Source organism: Rhagoletis zephyria, unplaced genomic scaffold (assembly GCF_001687245.7).
Source record: "Rhagoletis zephyria isolate East Lansing unplaced genomic scaffold, Rhagoletis_zephyria_1.1 Rzeph_scaffold_00129, whole genome shotgun sequence".
NCBI lineage: Eukaryota > Metazoa > Arthropoda > Insecta > Diptera > Tephritidae > Rhagoletis > Rhagoletis zephyria.
In genome coordinates, this window is record NW_016157213.1 from 384,548 (window position 1) to 406,566 (window position 22,019).

Genomic DNA, 22,019 nt, shown 5'->3' on the forward strand with positions numbered 1-22,019 from the left:
AATCAAAAAATACATTTATTTTAGAAATGTTTATATTACAAGTAAAAAGAGAAAAACTATGAACTAGTTTCATTATATGAAAAATTTTTACTTTGAATCTTTGACTATTTTATCCTTTCGGGTTTCTAACTCATAAAACTTTAATCTATATAGTTGTAGAAACATTGATCCACAAGATGCATTTTGAAGTTTTCCGGCAGCATTTTCATTCGATTTTCGCGAAGAAAAGCCTTGAATATACTAAATGTGTGCTCGACGTAAGTTGATACAAGCGGCGCCCAATTTAACTAAGGAACGTTTGAAATGTTCATATTATCAGGAATAAGGGCGTTTTCCTCGCCCTTTATAATTTTATCCACACCCCTTATTGTCACCAAGCCTTTGTTAGCTGAGAAAATGGCTTTGATTTTTTCCAACTCCAATTTGGCAATGCGCTTCTATAAGCCGCATGGGCAATGTGTATATTATTTAATCTTTGAAAAAAAATTTTAAATGCTATAATCACTTTTTTAAAGGTAGAAAAGGCAAAAAAAGGCAAATATCTTAAAAAAGGCAAAAAAAAGGCAAATATCTTAAAAAAGGCAACATCAAATGTGTATATATGGAATCAGGGAGAGCTAAATCGTGGACATTCTTAATCGAATTTACTCTATCTCTTTAGCAGAAAAAACGGCAATTTCCATAAAATCCGTTCCCTGGTTATCACAAACATGCGCTTAAAAATTGCTTTAATTTTTTTTCTTTATGCTTCGTCTTCATATTCTTTGTTTACTTTTGGTTAGTTTCAATAAAATAATATGGCGCCGAAATTACAAATGTCATCCAGAAAATTACTTTTTCTTTTGCTACATCTTGTCAGATCTTGTGTATTTGGATCATTGTTCAACTCTATATTCAGATATACCATTTGTTTTTTATACTGTGTCTGAGTCGAATGTAATAAAGTGTATTTACCTAATTAAGTCTAACGCAGTTGGGGAGGACGACATACCTCTTCGCTTTATTAAACTGGCCCTGTCGTAGATTATTGGTCCTTTGACTCACATAATTAATCACTGCGTTACTACATCCTGTTTTCCTATCCTGTGGAAAGTCGCTTCCGTCCGTCCCATTGCCAAATGCAAACATGCTTGGTTCCCACATGACTTCCGACCTATATGTGTTCTTCCTACCCTATCCAAAGTATTTGGGTCGATAAAGTATGAGCAGATTTCCTCACACCTATCAGATAAGAACTTCTTATCTTCATTTCAGTCAAGATTTAGAGCAGGGCATGTGTGTTCAACAGCTATGGTAAACATTCTTGATGATCTTAGAATTAACTTTGACAAAGGTGAATTGTCACTCTTATGCTTGCTTGACTTTACTAAGGCATTTGACTCAGTTGCCCATTCACTGCTTTGCTCATAACTCAAATATTACTTCGGGTTTGGGGAATCAGCATTAACACTCATGAAGAGCTTCCTAATGGGCCGGTATCAACGAGTGAAAGCCGACAGTATCGCACGCTAAGCCTTTGATGCGGGGCGTTCCACAAGAGTCCTTTGTTATTTAGTGTACAGTAAAACCCGCTTAACCCATTAGAAGTCACCGTACTCAATTGAGTACAGTCATATCTCTAAGTGTGGATTATAGTTTTCAAATAATTTTTGGTAGTGTTCTAGTTTTTTTATATTACCATTATACTGTTCAAAGCTATAAATATGAAGTTCGTGGCTATTGCGATTTTTTACATCAAAACATCAGTTGAAGTTGTGCAGCGTGAGAACTGCGCATGTATGTAAATTATTTTTGAAATATGATAATAATTACTGCATAATCATGTATTTTCACATTCAATTGCTAAATAAAATATGTCAATTTAAGTTATAAACTATATTATAATCAAATAGTTATAATAACAACAAAACTGTATCCATATATATCTTGCTGTACTCGGTTCAGTACAGTGAAAACTTACGTAAGTAAAATAACTGTTTTTGTCTTCATATTTGCGATAGTGACGATGGTGATGATGAAGTTCAAAGGGTTATCATACCACCTGATCCAAGTGAATTGACCGATGAAGAAGAAGGCGCCGAGGAAGATATGGTGCTATCATCTCTACCGCATGACGTGCCTGGTACTATTGAGATATTTACGAATCGCAAGGATGGTGATTATGAAGATAGTAGTAGCGATGATTGTGACGATGAACCGCTGGCAAAAAGAAGGCGACTAGATATTATTCGCCGGCCAATCCCAACCTGGCGCAAATGTCCCCCTTCATACACCTTACTTTCTCAGCGTACTTCCGAAGTCGAAGTTAAGGCAAATGCTATTCGTGAATAACTAAAACCTTAGCCCTGTACAAATATTTGAAAAACTTTTTGATGAAGATATTGTTGATATCATTATATCAAATAGTCTACTTTATTCAAATCAAAACAACAGACATGATTTTCAACTAGACTCATCTGATTTGAAAAAGTTTTTAGGAGTATTGATATTATCTGGATATCATATGCTACCTCGAGAATATAATAAGTAGCAAGTACACTCTAGAAAGAGCATGTAAAACTACTACTGAAAAGTATCTATTTTTCAACAAGAATCTGTATAAGTATACGTATAGGATGTTCAGTATTTGATTTTGAACTTGAGATCTTTAAAATATACACATAAATACACATATATAGAATGTTTAAAATTGTTTGTTGTTTTAAAATTTTCAAACTACAAATACATTTGAGTAGTCTACTTGCAAAGTGCGCTATGTAAAATTTTTTCGATTCTTAGTTTTTGGCGGACTACGTACCAGTATTTAAAGTAGTTTCATGTCCACTAACAACAGAGTGCAAAATCTTTTTATATTCTGAAAAAAATAGCATCAAATGTTAAGTCTTCTTCCAAAAGTCGCTATCATACTTATTTATGAACTTTCAAAAGTATCAATCTTCTGATGAACTTAGAAAGCTGCTTTAGGTCGTATGGACTGTTAATGTTATCTTATGACATGTTATGTTATGTTACAATTTTATAAGGCTCCTATTTATCCAAATTTTCAGGTAATAATAAAAAAGATTAAATTTAAATGTTACTTGTTGTCGTAGTCGCTTTTTCAAATTTATGGATTTCTATTATAAAATCACATAACGCTGTTTGCAAGTGGACTACTAATTTCCTACTAATAATAAACATTACTTTATTTTAAACATGTTATGTGTAATTTTGCTCTTGCGACAAATTTGGTATGTAAGAGTAAACAGGCAATGATTAATTTTATTACACGGCGTGCGAATTTGCACACATTAAAAGAGGAAACTGGTTACCTCTCTTAATATGCGCAAATAAACATTAATTTTTTAGAGTGTATTTAAAATCTTTTCAGTAAAATTCGTAAAAGTCTCCTTAAATAAATCAAAGTTAGTTTTTTAAACTACATTGAAACCTTCTTTCTTTTTAAATTAACAAATGAAAATATGTGATATGAAAGAGATTACTACAGAAAGAGTATAATTTACTTTATATATATCGTCGTTTAAAGTACAAAACCGCGTATCGTCATTCTGCAAAACCGCGTAACTGACATTTGCTGCCAAAAATTGGATTTGCTCACACAAGCTCTTGGCTCAATCCTTATCCATTCGTCCTGAAATTTACTAGCCAGAAACGCGATTGCTTTACAACAAAGAGAACCTTTTTGAAATATAAGTGTTTTTACTCTCTAGAAAATAATTTATGCAACGTCACATACGCGGTTTGCTTTTTGTTGATACGCGGTTTGTACTTTAAACGACGATATGTATATTAAGATCTTGCTTAAAGCATCCTTTAAGCGACTTATACCTATTTTGGTGAGATCATTGCTTCGTTCACAAAAAAATAAAATGCTTTAATTTTACGCTTAAGTAGCGATTCTTTATACGTTCAGAAAACGTAATGCTTTCTACCATCTTTAATGAAAATCGATTTTTGAACGAAAAAAACTTTATAGGAAATATAAAATTTTGGCCTATTTAAAAAAGTATCCACATTTATACTGACCGGAAAAAATAAGTATCCCGCAAAAATTCGTCTAAAAATGTATCCAATTGGATCTATTTAGATCCAAACGGCATCCCTGCTTATGACTAGAGTCCGACCGATTAATCGGCATCGGCATCGGCTAGTATCGGCACAAAATTGAGCATCGGCATCGGCATCGGCCTTTTTTCGCCGATTCTTTGCCGATTCTTTGGAATTTCTTTTCAAATGTTCAGGTGAAGCGACAGCCAACTTTAAAAAACATTTGCAGACAGCTCACAAAAATTATTATTTTTTTGTTGAAGGTGTTTCACGTTTTTTCCATACAAAAGTATGTGCGACAATTTTCTTTTATATGGAAAATGCCAAAACTTAACGGGGTTTTATATCAGCTTGAAATTTGCACTTCATTATACTATAATGAAATGGTCTACAAAACTGCATACCAAAATTCTGATTAAAAAGTTTGAAATTTTGGTGAAAATAAACAGAATTTTTTTTATTTTTGTACCAAGTTTGAATTTATATGGTGTTTGTTGTATACCAGCTAGACTTTTATAAAAAAAAATAATAAACATTAAATAAAAAAGACAAAATCTGTCAAAATATCGCAATTCTATTATTTTAATTAATTCAATTATTTCTTTTCTTTTGTTTTTTTTTTACTCCGTGAAATGAACTGATTTTATGAATTAATACATTTATTTGTAATTTTTTATGGAATCGGCATCGGCCGATTCTTTCCCCATAAGCCGATTAATCGACATCGGCATCGGTACCTGAAAAAAATTGGAATCGGTCGGACTCTACTTATGACTACAGCTTTGACAAGGAAAGAGAACTGCTACTGGTAAGGTGGAAAGACAATAGTGTATGTACACTGGCGACCAACTACGATACCATTGAACCATTAGGGACTGTCAAGCGATGGTGTCCAGTGAAGCGGCAAAATACCGACGTGCCGATACCACGATTGTTCCAAAATTACAACAAAAACATGGGTGGAGTAGATGAACTGGATCAGTCCATCGCGCTATATAAAATCGCTATTCATGGTAAAAAGTGGTGGTGGATGTTATTTACATACATGTTGGACATGATCATTGCTAATTCCTGGCGTTTACATGTGATGAGTAATGATGCACCCATGGATCAACTCATGTTCCGACGTCATATCGCACGATATTATCTACGCCAAGGTGTTCAAAAAAATCGCGCCATTCTGCGTCGGTGGTTCCAGGCCTACCTCAAGATGGAATTGGACGCTATCCCACTTAAATTGAAATACAGTTGCGGTGTGTCCTTTGTCATTCAAGAGTGCGCTGGCAATGTAAGAAGTGCCTAAAAACACTTTGTGTCGAGAAAGTATGTTTCGAAAATTTTCATACTTAGGCGGTCAGTGTACTCATTTGAGTACACCCCTGTAATCTCCCGGAAACTATGTTTTTATTATTTTTTCTTTGATTTTATGTTCCTTTGTGCTATTTTCAATTCATAAATAAAGATGGGTCCAAAAATATGTTTGTACTTTTCATTTGACCTCTAATGGGTTAAGTACATCACGAAAAAGTGACCTTTTTGAGGTACTTAGTCGGGCTGGGTACTTAAAAGAACCCGCTTAAGTACCTCGATGCGGGTACTTAAGCGAACATAATTATTGATATAGTTACATTTTCTGCTTGACTTATATAAATAAATCCTCGAATAAAACCTGAACATTTAATGAAGTATACGTAGTTTAAAACCAAGATCGTAGCATTATTTAAACACATAAACAAAAACTTAAAAAAAAAAATTGATACAGCAATGTTATGTCATTTTTACAAGAATTCAACTCTTTAAAGTCATTGATTATACATATTTATACATACATACAGTGTTGGACATACATATCTATCATTTCGGACCAAATCCAAAATTATGTTGTTTGCCACTTATGTTTATTTTTTAATTTTTAAGATTCTCCAATTAAAACACAGTTCATTCCTTACAAATACTATATAGAAGGTTGTTTGCAGCTCCCAAGAAAAACGAAAAATTCATATAAAATAACGCACAAAAAATGGAAAAGAAATTTTCTACTATCAGAATTTTTTAACCAGTTTGCTGCACTCAAGAAAAAAAGTTTAGGATATTTATTTCTAGAAGAAAATTTACAGCAAAAGCTTAGAATCCAGCTTTTGAGAAAAATCATATGAAATATTTTTCAATATTTCTGTTGTTTTAAAAAACATTTTGCCTTTGTTGTAAATTTTCTTGAAGAAATAAGTTACGAGCCTCTTTCTTGTAAATTCCTTTTCTATTTCTTGTGCGTAATTTTTCGTTAAGCGGGTTTCACTGTATTTATAAATGTTATTTTTCGGACCTGTAATAGGTATGCCAGCATGCATGCATATGCTGATGGCATTCAACTTTTTCTTCCGGCCGCTACGAAAATAAGGATGTTATTGCCATAAATTTAAACAAAGGCTTTGATTCTGTTTTACGTTGGCCTTTTAAGAACGGACTTTGTCTCAATCCCTCCAAGTCTTATGTCTTACCAGTCTACAAGAATAAACTTAATATCGACACTATCCCTTCGCTATATTTAAATATTCAACCCTTAAAGCGGTAACCAGCTTACTTGGGGTTTTTTTTTATCAACTCTAACCTTAGCTATTGTGATCACATTAAATCTGTAGTGAGCAACGTATATGGGATACTTAGATATCTGAGGCTTTCTGCATCCTTTATTCCAGTTGCCACTAGATGGATGGATGGACGTAAAATAACGTACTCAGTTGGTATATTGCAAACTTGATTCCGCCTCTGCCCATAAGATTGACATTTTATTTAATCTTGTAACTCGGTACGTATTTGGTATTCGTAAATTTGACCATATATATGCCTGGATGTCTTCCTTGCTGCGATGTGAAATCTCCGACTACATAAAGGCCAGAAACGGCATTTTCCTTTTCCGACTTATGAATACGAAGATATCTAATTATTTAGATTTAAAACTTATCTTTCCTAATTCGGAGCGATCGTACGACTTAATCTTACCTTTATATAATTTTAACAATTTCACAAGACTGTTCATTAACGCTGGAACTCCATTCCAATTAATGTTAAAAGCAAACTTAACAAGATCAACTTTAACGCTATTTAGTATACCAACTTCTCTTAAAATTGATGAACCAATCTGAATTTGTAATATTTATTTAGATTATAATTATAGTCCATTTCTATATCGGTGACACAAATTTTTTTACTCACAAGTAAACTTTTTCATATATTCTTAAATCATAAAACCTGTGATAAGAATTTGTCACTAATAGATTTAATGTTCTATTGTTGTATTTTGTAATTTGTATGAACCTGTTGTACTAAAAAAGACTAAGGGCCAATTTCAAATGAATATTTAAACGGCACTTAAGTTTAATTGTGTGTTGTTGTTTAAATGCCATTTAACTTTCGTTGGGTTTCATATCAATTTTATTTAAATATGCCAAACAAGTGGCAACACTGTTGCTTGCTTATTGAAATTGTCAAGATTGATAAAATAACCCACCAATCAATCTTGGTTGTTTGGTAAAAACACAGGGTTGCATATCTCATATTTAAATAGCTAATATTGGCCATTTAAGTGCAGTTTAAATGTATGATCTGAAAATGAATTGTGAAGTTAATCAACAATTTCTACTTAAGTAAGCCATCTGAAATTGGGCCTAAATCTTATTATACTAACGTTTTTTGAAATAAATGAAAATAAAATTGAATAAAAGGTAAGGAATAAGTAAGTACGAGCAATGTAAGGCCCAGTTTTGTCGTCAAAAGTAAGGATTTTACAGTCTAACAGTTGCTTAATTTAAAAACTATTATTTACCTACACAATCTTTCAGGCTTTCAACATATACTCCTATAATAGTTAGCTGCCCTTCCGCAATTTTTTTGTATGCATTTCATAAAATACCAAAGTATGTTATCCATAATGTGCGTGTTGATCTTGTTATGCCAATGACCGGACCTAAAGTTCTAAGTCGCCTCCGAACGGCAGACGGTTTTTATGAGAAGCGATTTCATGGCAGAAGTTCAATCAGAGGTTTGAAAATGCGACGACCGCGGGTCAGAAGTTGCGTAGAGCAACATTTGCTGGAACTTTATACGGGATAGAAAAATTCATTGAAATGGCAACTCTAATGACTATGAATTTTTGAGGAAAATTTTCCTTTTTGACTATTTTTATAAAAAAATTTTGCAAACAGAGGAAGCAAAATTTAACATTTTAACCGCACTGAGAAAAAGGATTTGTTCGACAACTAAAGATATTTAGTACCCGAATGGTGACAATATTTGGGAACTATTACCAAGGATTGGGAACTATCACCATGGGTTGGTAATTATCTATATATATAAAACAAAGTCGTGTTAGTTACACCATTTATAACTCAAGAACGGCTGGACCAATTTTTATGATATTTGGTTTTTGAATTTGTCTATCTTCCGAATAGCAGAATAACTATTAAAACAACCGCTAGGTGGCGCTGGAGTCGAGTTATTAGTAAAACCCGTATTTATGGTCCGATTCGCCTCATATTTGAGATATGTATTGACAATAGGAAAAACAATACCATTGCAAAAAACAGGTGGCCTTGGAGTCGAGTTATTACAAAAAATCGTGTTTATGGTCCGATTCGTCTCACATTCAAGATATTTATCGAAAATAGGAAAAACAATAATAATAATAATAATAGATTGGCGCTTACACATATGTTAGTGTTTGACCGAGCTTCTCCTCCGATTTGTGCTGCGCGCCTTGATGTTGTCACACAAAGCGGAGGGACCTACAGTTTTACGCCGACTCCGAACGGCGATTGTATTTTTATGAGAAGCTTTTTTTTTTTTTTAGGAAAAACAATACCATTGAAAAAAAATATATTCGAGATATGTATTGACAATAGGAAAAAAAATACCATTGAAAAAAAGAGCCGCCAGGTGGCGTTGGAGTAGAGTTATTACTAAAAATCGTGTTTATGGTCCGATTATCTTCAGATTCAAAATGTATTGATAACAGGAAAATTAATTCTTTCGAAAAAAATTGCCGCCAGGTAGCGCTGAAATTGAGTTACATATGTACATGTAACTAAAAATCGTATTTATGCTCGAATTTATTTCATTATCGAAATATATGAATTCACATATCGATGGTCCTCTGCAATAACGACACAACTCAAAATTCAAGAAACCAAATCCATTATTACTGTTAAGAGGCTCATGTCTCTAATCTTTGGCTAACCCATGTCTAATCCTAACTAAAGTAAGTAGTAAAGATTATCTATATCTATACTAATTATATAAAGAGAAGTCCCTTTCCTTTGTAAAAGGTAATCTCGCGAACGGCTGGTCTGATTTTCATAAAATTTTGTATATAAATAGCTTTCAGCAACCACCATGTTTTAGGCCAAAAAAATTTTTTTTCCGGTAGGTGGACCAGGGACCGATCTATTCGAATCTATTTGATTACGGTCCGATTTGCTTAAAATTTGGTACGTAAGTAACTCTTTACCTACTTAGATTAGCATATAGGATTTTTTTTCCGGGAAGTTGACCAGGGACCGATCTATTCGANTAGAATAATCTGTAATTTAGTGAAATTCAATGCTAGGTAAAAAAAAACAACACTAAAGGATTTTAAAAAATTTTGAAAATTGTTCCAGTTATACAGCATGAAAAAANTAGGATCCTCTTTTTCAGGGAAGTGGACTAGGGACCGATCTATTCGAAAAAATCGTATTTATGGTCAGATATGCTTTAAATTTAGTATGTAGGTAGCTTTTTGCCTAGATAAGCATATAGCATCCTTTTTTCCGCAAAATGGACCAGGGACATATCTATTCGAAAAAACCGTATTTATGGTCCGATTTGCTTAAAATTCGGTACGTAGGTAGCTTTTTGCCTGAATTAGCATAGGATCCTCTTTTTCAGGGAAGTGGACTAGGGACCGATCTATTCGAAAAAATCGTATTTATGGTCAGATATGCTTTAAATTTAGTATGTAGGTAGCTTTTTGCCTAGATAAGCATATAGCATCCTTTTTTCCGCAAAATGGACCAGGGACATATCTATTCGAAAAAACCGTATTTATGGTCCGATTTGCTTAAAATTAGGTATGCAGGTAGCTTTTTGCCTGGATTAGTATATAGGATCCTTTTTTCCGCGAAGTGAACCAATGACCGATCTATTGTACGTAGGTAGCTTTTTGCCTGGATAAGCTTTTCCAACCATATCAAGGGGCGAATTTTTCACTAGCCAAGTTTTTTTTGCGACAATCAGAAACAACGGATACAGCTAAAATATAATAATAATATATAATATATCTATACTAATATATATTTTGAAAGCCATTTTTTTAGTGTTCGCAAAGCCGAAGAACGGCAGAACCATTTTTTTTTAATTTTCAGACACCTGGCGCACGTGTCCCAAGGATTGGTTTAGGCTAAAAAAATTCTATATGTATATGTATGTATGCCACGCCCACCTAAAATACAAACCGAATTTTTACATACTCCATATCTCTGGAAGTGTTCATGGTAGAGTTTTGGAACTTGGAGCTATTGGAAAAGGGGGCGTGGCACCTGCCATACAAACCAAAGTTGTCATGCTACGTATCTCTGGAAGTGTTCATGGTAGAGTTCTAGAACTTGGTATGGAGATATACGAAATCAATCGCATACTCTTGGAGAAAAATTGGAGCTATTGTATTTAAACGAAATTAATGTAAGTGTTTGAGTGGGTCTCTGGATGGTTTAGTTTCATAATTGAATCCGCCAGTTGGCGCTGTAGTTGAGTTATTACTAAAAATTAGGGTTGTTCGACTTCATTAGAAAGTCGACTTTCGACTTTTCGATCGACTCTGTACAATCGACTTTAAAAGTCGACCGATCCACGAAGAAAAGTCGACTTTGTTCGACTCTTNTAGGTAGCTTTTTGCCTGGATAAGCTTTTCCAACCATATCAAGGGGCGAATTTTTCACTAGCCAAGTTTTTTTTGCGACAATCAGAAACAACGGATACAGCTAAAATATAATAATAATATATAATATATCTATACTAATATATATTTTGAAAGCCATTTTTTTAGTGTTCGCAAAGCCGAAGAACGGCAGAACCATTTTTTTTTAATTTTCAGACACCNTTGTTGAATATAATTGTTAAAAGGCCAAAAAATAACAAAAAACAATTTTTCACAAAACAAAATTCTAAAAATTTTTTGAATCGATATTTGGTAATTACNTTAATTTTCAGACACCTGGCGCACGTGTCCCAAGGATTGGTTTAGGCTAAAAAAATTCTATATGTATATGTATGTATGCCACGCCCACCTAAAATACAAACCGAATTTTTACATACTCCATATCTCTGGAAGTGTTCATGGTAGAGTTTTGGAACTTGGAGCTATTGGAAAAGGGGGCGTGGCACCTGCCATACAAACCAAAGTTGTCATGCTACGTATCTCTGGAAGTGTTCATGGTNGAATCCTACCAGCAACGTTTTTAGCGGTGTTTAAAATGTTGTACCTTACGGATTGGTCAAATTCGACCCAAAGACTGTCTGTAGAAACTTACATAAACTCATGCAAAAAAACTTTCTTGCATGAAATTTTTAAAATAAATACCTATGTTTATCTTACAATGAGGTTGGGGAGACAAACGATTAACAAATTTGAGGAATTTGTTTTCGTATAGTAATTTTATGCGCTGCTCTTAAATGATTTGACAATGTTGTTGTACTGTCATTAAAATTCATTTCTCTACCACACTTTTCAAATTTTACTTCAGTTTTATTGGCAATTTTTTTTAAATACCACCAAAGAGCACTCCGCGCCCTTGTTAGAAGATCAGTTTTTATATGCAAATAAATCGAAAAAAGTCGAGAGTCGAAAGTGAAAAGTCGACTTCAGTCGACTTCCATAAACTAAAAGTCGATCACTAAAATTTGACTTTCAGGAGTAAAAAGTCGATTTTGGTCGAAAGTCGAAGTCGACTTTGCCATCCCTACTAAAAATGTTATTTATGATCCGATTTGGCTAATATTTTAAATATGTGGTGGTAATTGTAAGAGCAATACTATTGCAAAAACGGGCTGCCAAGTGGCGCTGGAGTCGAGTTATTACTAGAAATAGCCAAGTGAGAAAAGGTGCCGTGAAAGTCAGATTAAATCGACCTGTTGCACCATTGAACTCTACTGTGTTACGATTGGCCCAATGGATGTGATTTCCCAATATTATTATGCGTTCCAGCTTTTAATGTATTTCGTCTGAAATAAGTATATGTATTTATATTTCTGTAGAACAATGATTCGCACCTATTTTGAAATCGCCACCAACTATACTGTAAAGCTTCTAGGGCAGATTTACTATAGAACCGGGCCATTGTTGCCGCCAGGTCGTGAAGAGGAAAAAATTCTTCAAATTTATTTCGTTTTGCGAATAACCGTGCTATGAAATGCTGCACAGTTGGAAAATTTCAAGAACTTGTTCACGGATATAACACTTTATAATCTTAGCAGATGAATATGCCAATGAAAATCGCAAACTTGAATTGTTGGTGAAAATGTTGGCCCAACAAGTTTCAAAAAAGAATAAAAATTTTGGGCGGGACGAAGTTCGCCGGGTCTGCTAGTAACTAAATATATTAAAGCTTCTAATATTCATCTAGGTTGTACCAAATCCTTAATTTAGTTGAAGGGTTTGGTAAATACTAATAAATATTTCTTTGAAGTATATTTCTACAAATTCCATTCAACTTAACTATGGTTCATGGTTTAGTCATAATTACCAAATCTTAGTTGAGGCAAAGAATGTAAATCTATAAGAAGAGACAACCCGTTATAATTGTAGCGAATGTGAACTTCAGGAGCGTGTCTTCTCTTTTGCTCAAATACGTTTTTAGACTGGATGAAACACAATCGTGGGTGAAACACGCATGTGGTCACAGAGCGCTCAGTAAGCTATTCACGGTGGAGAGAATACAGAAGGTGGCGGCGATGGCAACACCGCTAATCGGCTCTAAGTGAATTTGACAGAATCATCTGTTTTGCTGACGTCACAGTCGAGATGACAACAGTAGTGATGTGCTGAGTCAATACTTTTAAGTATCCAATACTCTCGATACTCGGTACCGAAATATTTAGGTTTCGAATAAAAGCGCACATAGGCCAAAAATATGGCAAAACGGTTCAGGGGAGATTGGCCTATCAAAACCCGAATGTAAGAGCCAATAGAGCTTAATACTGATTCAAATGAAAGATGTATATATGTCGGGGCCATAATACAGAGAAACTCTTACTTGTTTGAAGCATTTTTGTTCCAGCTGAATCGGACGATATCATTTTTGTAGGCCTGGGGGCAGATTCTGTAACCAGTTAGCGACAATTAGCGAATCGGTATCGGTTTTGTTGACGTATGACATGAAATATTTTTACGTCAACAAGTGGGATATCGATCCGAAACTTGTCGCTAACTGGTTACAGAATCTCCCCCCTGAAAGGCTTCTTTATCCGTCAAAGGATTTTTCTTGGACCTTGGATCGACTAAGGCTAAAACTGATTAAATAATATTTCTCTGTTGCGATAAGTTCAAGTGTTTTAGCCGATATCATATAAATTAGTAATGAAAGTTTTTTCTAAACTTGAAATGCATATAATGGCGCAGATTTAATGCAAAGAATCAGTACCGGGTACCGATAAGGAAGTATTGGGTACCGAAACCTCTTTTAAGTATTGGGTACCGACAATTAAGCACATCGCTAGACAGCAGTTTTATTTGCCGCTCCCAGTTGTCAACTTTACGACTTACTCTCACGAATTCTGCTGCAATCGGCGCAATCTTGTATTATATCATTCTTGTTAGCTGTGGCATGTCTTGTTTTTTTTATTTTATTATAAAACAGCTGTGGTGGCCGGACAATCCAGAAAAGCCAGGGTAGTCAAAAAAGGTAGTGTGTATCTAAAAAAAAATTGTTTAATGTGCGGATGTATTTATTAATTCCTTTGGTACTTGTGAGTAGGTGCACTTTGTCAGTTTCTGAAGACTGTGCTTGAGTCTTTTAGCGATTGCAAATTCTTATTTGCATATACAGAATACGAAAGTTTTTGTAAAACAACGACACGTTTCTTCTACGATTTCACATCGGATACGAAGTATGGCAAGTATGATGGCATATTGAACTTCGACGTCCAGTCGTCCAAATCACATGAAATTTGAGCTTCCGGATTTTGGTGAGTGAAGAATCCGGTTGGCGATGACATCCAATATTTGAATTGATGTGACGATTGCCTTTGGAGGCACTTTGATGACCGGTTTAGCCTAGGGATCCGATGTCCCTTTTAACTTGGTGTGATGGTATTGATAGCCATGATACAAACAACAACAAAAAAACAAACAGGCAACTCGAAAATGCCCACTTCCGATTCATGCAATGAGCGCACGCAAAACAAATAAAACCGACAAAAGAAAAAAACACAAGCAAATACTGGGGTCGACCTCCTCTGAGGATTGAGTTATGTGACTAGAAACTCTCTGATTAGATTTCTATTTTTGCTTCATACTATGGCATGTCGATCCCTGCGCTAGGTAGAGAAAGGAAAGTGTGTGCTATGACAGTTGTTTCGGTGCGCGCATAGTTATTTAAAAATAAAGAGTTTGATGCCAACCGGGGTTTCTCATTGGATATATAATTCATGTGAATTATAACTTGAAAGTGTCTATTTAGCCAAGGCAAAAGCAAAGCAGTCAACTTAAACCACCACTTCCAGCAGATATTGACCTGGGGTTTCGCACGACTGTTCGTGTTTCATCGTTTCTTTTTACGAAATTCTTACCACCATATACATATGTATTATTTACACTAGTAACTATTTATGCAAACATGTAAGTATTTTTAATACTTAATATATGCAAATAAAAGAAGAAAGTAAACACAACAACCATCGAGTAAATTTTTATTTGTGTCAAACTGAAAGTTTTTTCCAATAATAAACGGTTAGCTGATTCAAGTCTGCGGCAAGTTCACAAAATTAATTGAAAACTTGCATCAACCAAAGCATTGTTTATATTTGCTCAACAATGATTTTATTCAACTACCAATATTGTCCACTCAAGGTAGTCGTTTTGTAATTATTAACAAATATATATTTGTCCCAACTAGAAGTCTCAAGTAAATTGCAGACTTTCGTGAACTAGATATTTATTTCGCCATATCCAACTATACCACTTGGTCACTATAACCAAATCGTGGTAATTATAACTAAACCTTTTTCTGGGTGCGGCATGAAAAAAATTTATAAATTTTGCTTAAATTTTAGCAAAACGGCAGTGTTGGAAATTACTACCATCGCTCAATTTTTGGTCCATGGAAGTAAAGTCTGACATTAATACCACAGATCTGATTCATGGAAGTTATGTCAGATATACGTAAGTTCCATTATATTTGTATATTAAATGTGGCGTTCAGTGTACAGATTGATGAACTTCACTTTTTAAAAAATATTAAATTTTAATGTCAAAGAATTACGGCTCAAAATTTGGTAGTTTCGCTGAAAACCTTTTGAAAAAATGGTCAATGTTCCGAAAAAGACGATCTATATATGAGGTGATTCGCGTCAAACGTCCCAAGCGCGCTGGTCGGTGAAAAAGAAGCTTCTTTTCGAAAAGTTGGAAAGCACACAGAAGATGAGAAAATTAATTCGAAACCAATGATATATATAGATTTTTATACGGGCTATCCGATGATGCAATGCGTTTACCAAAATTTTCTCATTTTCACGGTGAAAACTCGCAACAAAAAGTTATTTGTAATTTTTCTCAATTATGGTCATTTTTAACTTTTTTTATTTGTTTTTACATAGAAATCATTAATACAAAAAGGGACTTTTTTGAGTTTTCCGAGCTATAAAGCGTTTTATAGTGGGCTATACCCGTCGCGGCGTTCCGTCGCGTCACCTCGGCTCCGTTGGCTTGAGCGAATTAAAACATCATACTATGAGAAATTTTTACGCAATAAACTAAAAACTATTCCAAAGAATTTGAGTTTAAAAAAACTTCTTAATAGATACTTATTAAAAACACTTAGCACTTTTTTATAAAAATAAAGGGGTGTTTTGTTCAAATTAAAAATGTGTATTATAAAGTTTCAAATCTAATAACTTTTTAATGCAGCATTATAAACAAATATCTGTAACAGTTTTTGGGAAACCTTCAGATTTAAATATCAAGTCGTTCAAAAGTTATAACAATATTAAGGTGATGCGCACGTGTGAGATATATTGAGCTTAAATGAAAAAGTGAAAGTCAGCTCGGTTCGCTTGCACGAATTAAAAAAAATATATTAAAAAATCATGAGGTTTCAAGACTTTAGTCGATCCGAGTCCCCTCTAAATTTTTCTTCATTTGTCTAAAACTCTGCGTTTTGTTATTTTAAATCTACATTCATACTTGTAGGTAGTGGCATAGAGCATTTGGACACTCTTGATTACGTAACGAATTCTATAATTATTGTGACAATGAATCCTATTAAAATCGGTTACTGCTTTGTAAATGAGTATGCAGATATTAAAATACTTTTTACAAAGTTCACTCAACTGAGGCTCCAGAATGTATTTTTGCAGGATCGAGCGGATCTCATACCGTCCGCGTTTGTGTCCTTCATGATAAAATTAATGATTAAAGCACTTGATATAGAAAACTTAACTAAATATGTAGATCAAATCCTAAAAAATTATCATGATTGCATTAATGCTATTATATGCGATGATTTCAAAGATACATGTTTTTTGGGAGAGTGCAAATCTTGTGAGAACATAGTGGAATTACACAATTTTTTGAATAACATTCTGGATGAAAGTGATATTTCTGAAATTAAATTTGATAATTGGGCTCAAACTGATAGGTGCACGCTGAAAACTGAACTTGTAAAAGTGGGGGGTTGTGGGGGTGGGGGGGAGGGTTTGCTCGATCCTATTAAGCTGGCATTTCAGGGTACTATTTTATATATATATAAGGAAAATTTGAAAGTTAGGGGGGGGAGGGCTCGAGCACCCTCCTGCCTCTACCTGGCTACGCCCATGATCGCGATACTGTTGCTGTCTATGAGTATCAAAAAATAATGTGCGGTTACTTAAAAACTAATTACGAAAATCCAAAGAAAATTTACTACGTCTCAGATGGAGCAGGTCAGCACTTCAAAAATAAAAGCAGCTCTATAAACCTCCTCTGTCATGCAGAAGATTTCGGGATTCCTGCGGAGTAGAATTTTCAAGCTACAGATCATAGGAAGGGAGGATGTGATGGTGTAGGGGCCAATATAAAAATAAATGCAAGAATAGATAGTTTGCAGTGTTATTATGGCAATCATAATGCAAACATCTATGCGCATCACATTAATACTGTTATAACTTTTGAACGACCTGATATTTAAATCTGAAGGTTTCCCAAAAACTGTTTCAGATATTTGTCTATAATGCTGCTTTAAAAATAAATTAGACTTGAAATTTTATAGCACACATTTTTAATTTGAAAAACCACCCCCTTTATTTTTATAAAAAAGTTCTAAAAACCGGCATTTTGTTTTTAATAAGTATTAAGAAGTTTGTTTGAACTTAAATTATTTGGAATAGTTTGCAGTTTATTGTGTAAAAATTTCACACAGTATGATGTTTTAATTCATTCAAGTGAACGGAGCCGACGTGACGCGACGGAGCGCCGCGACTGGTATAGCCCGCTATGAAACGCTTTATAGCTCGGAAAACTCAAAAAAAAACCCTTTTTTATTAATGATTTCTATGTAAAAAGACGTGATCTTTCCATTGGGATGACAAAATTAAAAATGATCATAATTGAGAAAAATTACAAATAAATTTTCATTACGAATTTTCACCGTGAAGGTGGGAAAATTTTGGAAAATGCATAGCACCATCGGATAGCCCGTACAAAAATCAAAATAATTTTTTTATTTTATGTCTGCTTTCCAGCTAAGAAGCTTGTTTTGCACCGCTCAGCGCGCTTGCGACCTTTGACGTGAATCGCCTCATACATGAGATTATTGTGTTTACCACTTCTTCCTCGAGATAAATAATGGACGGATATAACATTTTGATAGCACAAGCGACGAATTTCAATTGTTTTACATTAAGCAGCCAATTTTTGAATATTTTTGCAGCTATTGGTTAAAACTGGTGAGTGGAACTCTTATGACTTATCAGGTTATTTTTTTGTGCTGAGTGAACTGTCCGTATTCAGTTTAAAAAGCCCTACCACTTCGGCTTCATAGAGCAACAATACTGCATTCCAAATAATGGGAATTTCTTCCGTTTTCTTTAGTTTCTAATCTCTGAAGAGGGTGCTATTTCTACCCAACTTTTGCGAGCTATGAATGACCGTTATCAGCCACCTGTCAAGAAAATAAAACAAAAATCTTCGGCGGGATTCTGAATCGACAAAGCCTCCAAGTTATTGTTAGAGGATCAGATAAATATCGAACAGTTTTTATCGAAAGTGTTTTTGGAAAATGTAATCGAGAAAACTTCATTTAAAAACGACGAAGAAGACGGATTCGACATTGAAATTGAGGACGAATTGGATGATGACTTGATCATGATATGGAAGTTATGTCTGATCTTCGTGTAAAGTCTGAAATATCTTCCACGGGCACACAGAAGTTGTGTCCGTGGAAGTTATGTCAGTTACCCAAAGGGAAATTATCTCATTAATGCTATTCAAAAATGCCATAAATATTAAATAATTTATTGGCTCCTGTGTACAATTTAAAACGGTATTTTGTACTACATGTTATTGCGTACACTCATGTTAAAATGAATAAAATTTTTATTTTTTATGAACAAATTTTCTTTACAGTGTTTCCAGTATATCCTCATACAAAACTTGTCAATAAAATATATTAAAATCAACTTAGTAAAACTGGATTAATTTTTATTTTAAATAACGAATGAAAATATTACCTAAACGATGACATAGTAAATATGGGTTAGATCACTGGGTTAGATCTCTTTATATCGTTAAAGCAAACATATATACATTCTGAAATTGTTAAACAAATTCATTTATTCCCAAGGAGGAATGGCCCCAAGCCAACCTAACTGTAATCCTTTTGACTTTTGCATTTAGGGTTATATTCTGCAGAAACTTAGGGATTAAAAAAACTTTGTGGATTTTAAAACAGCCATCCTTATAGGACAATATACCGATGGAAGTGGTGCGTGCCGCATGCAATAGTTTTGAAAAGAGACTTAAGCGTGTTTTGGCAAACAAAGGTCATATAATATAGTAACTGCCTTTTAAACCAAATCCTTATACTTCAAGTTATAATCGGTAACCGCTTCAACTTTTCCAAATACAGCTTTGATTAATAAAAACTACGGCTTTGATTAATAAAAACATATACTGGACACACTGTACATACCAAAATATTGTTAGAAATAAGTACTCTAGCGTTTTAAAGTATTTTCTGTTATATACATGATTTTGCTTTGAATGAAAGTGTACTGAAAAGTACTGATTTTTATAGCATGAAAAAATCTAAGGCGGTGGTTCCTCACAAAAAAAAATTTGGAAGAACCAAAAGCCAAACTAAACTGTTCCTTATTTCGTCTAGAAGCAGCTGGCCTCACACACCCTAAATTAAACTCATTATTTTTTGTATCTGAACCTACCGTGCATTTATGAGGCTTTTCACCTGTATGGCGTCGCATGTGCACGACCAGCATGTACTGAGCTTTGAACGGCTTTTCGCCACGCGAGCATTCAACCCATCGACAGACAAACGCCTTCTTATTGGTCTGTATGTGGTCGTTGTTTATGTGCTTCACAAGCTCCTCCTGAGTGATGAACTCAATGCCACAGTCACGCCAATGGCAATTGGTTTCGATGAAATCACCTGGTTCGTCTTTTATGTCCGTGGTATCTACGATAGGGCAATCGTAGTCGCTGTGTGGTGTGGTTGTCGTCGTTGTATTGCACTGGACGTTGTTATTGGCGTTTGGCTTTAGAGGAGTCTTTAGATTTTTGTAACGTTGCTGCCGACGCCCCAGCGCATTCGCCGACGCACTGTCCGCTTCAACCTGTGCCACCCCACAGGATGTAGATGTCGGTTGCTCGGGCTTAGTATTTGCCGTTGATGTGATATCTTCATAATGCTGTGTGATCAAATGGAAGAGAAAGAAAAGTGTGTAAATGCGAAAATATATTTACATAAATATATACAAAATTATGTTCGTATGTTTATGCATATCACTATTGAAGAACGCTAGAGTGCATTCTCCCCCTAACTCATCAAATTTGTTTTACAGTGGGTTGAAATTTTCTCTTTATGGGTACAAATTCAATTACCTCACACACGTGTAATTTTATGAGTGTACATTAGACCACGTCAAAATAAAAAAAAAATCCCGCAATACCTGCATAAGACTAAAATTTTAGCATTTGGTATAGAAATGATCCTCTATGAATTCTCCCCTCTATAGGACAATTGTAAGAGGTCCCGCATCGAGCATTTAGTTCTCCCATAGGAATTACACGTAAGAAAATAAGCTCTTTTCTTTTGAGGCCAATATAATTTTCTAGGATCAATAAAAACGCTCGAAACTTTAAGAATACATTAATTATATGCAATTTAAGTATTGTGCAGGCTCAGATTATGTATTTAAATTCCTAAGTTATAATTTTTTAGTCCCATGTCCTATTTGGGTCAAATGTAGTATAACCCAATTCTTTTTTGGAATTACGCATAATACTTAAATGGCATGTAATAAATGTATTCTTATAGTGTGGAGCGTTTTCATTGACCCTAGAAAATTATATTGACCTCAAAAGGAAAGAACTAATTTTCTTACTTGTAATTCCTATGGGAAAACTAAATGCTCGACGCGGGACCTCTTAAAATTGCTAAAATTTTAGTCTTATGCCGATCGCATTACGGGATTTTTTTTTATTTTGACGCGGTCTAATGTACATACAAATTGACTTCAAACATACTTAATTCTTGACTTATAGTAAAATGTAGAGAGTAATCTTATCTTGCAATATTTTAGCCCCTTAGTTTATACCATTATAGATGCTTTTGACCGTTAAATTGAAATTGATCCATTTAATTTCAGAAAAAAAGGCGTTTAAGTGCTCTACAAAATTATTATGAAGGAAATTTTGATCACACTCGAATTCTAACACAAAAGCATTATTTGATTGAGCCCTTTAAAAATCTGAAAATGTTCCATTTATCCTAATAAACACAATCGGGGTACAAAGCTCAATAACAATATTAAAAATAAAATGTTAATAAGCCACAATAACATTGACAAATACACAGGAAAGCCTGCTTGAAACTATACAATAAAGAATATAGTATGGTAGTCTGGACATACAACATTGCAAGTTGATAAAAGCGTTGTAAAATACATGTATAGTATTGACAACAACACCCACGCTGTCCAATTTAAATAGCGGCAAATCAGCTGCACTTGATAGTAGTAGGTTAAATAAGGAAATGAATTGGCAACAAGAGTTTACGGGGCGTGCATAGCTCAGTGGTTACGGCTCCTGACTTTGCACATCGATGACGCCGGTTCGATCTCTGCTGAAGTCTAGAAAAAAGAAGTCTGATGAGGAGATATGATTATCTCCGAAATAGCTGCTATAACTTCCACCGCTTAGACTTTGTTGCTTTTTCCATTTGTTCCTAATAAACACAATCGTGGTACATAGCTCAATAACAATATTAAAAATTAAAAAACTTATAAAAAAGTTCCACAGTGTAGTTTTTATTATGTAAAATGAAATAAATGTTCTACATACAGGCCTATTCTGCTTGTAACCGAACATTTTGTAACAATCTAGTTTTGTTACCAACAATTGTCACCACTTCTTGCAACCGCAATTCTATTTACCTTGGTAACGTTTTAATTTATTCAGCAATTCAGCTATGGAGTTTTGTTGAAATTCTGGTGTTGCATATTTCACGGGGCAA

The 22,019-nt window shown here is 34.3% G+C and overlaps 1 protein-coding gene and 1 long non-coding RNA gene across 2 annotated transcripts in view; both read right to left on the reverse strand.

Moving 5' to 3' along the window:
* ci (transcriptional activator cubitus interruptus) overlaps positions 1-22,019 on the reverse strand; it is a 112,824-nt gene that overhangs the window by 26,090 nt on the left and 64,715 nt on the right. The window lies entirely within an intron of this gene.
* Positions 4,811-22,018, reverse strand: LOC108380912 (uncharacterized). The gene is made up of 3 exons (XR_001849601.1): positions 21,844-22,018; positions 15,622-15,624; positions 4,811-4,821 (listed from the first exon to the last, which is right to left on the reverse strand). It is a non-coding gene; the product is annotated as an uncharacterized LOC108380912 (long non-coding RNA).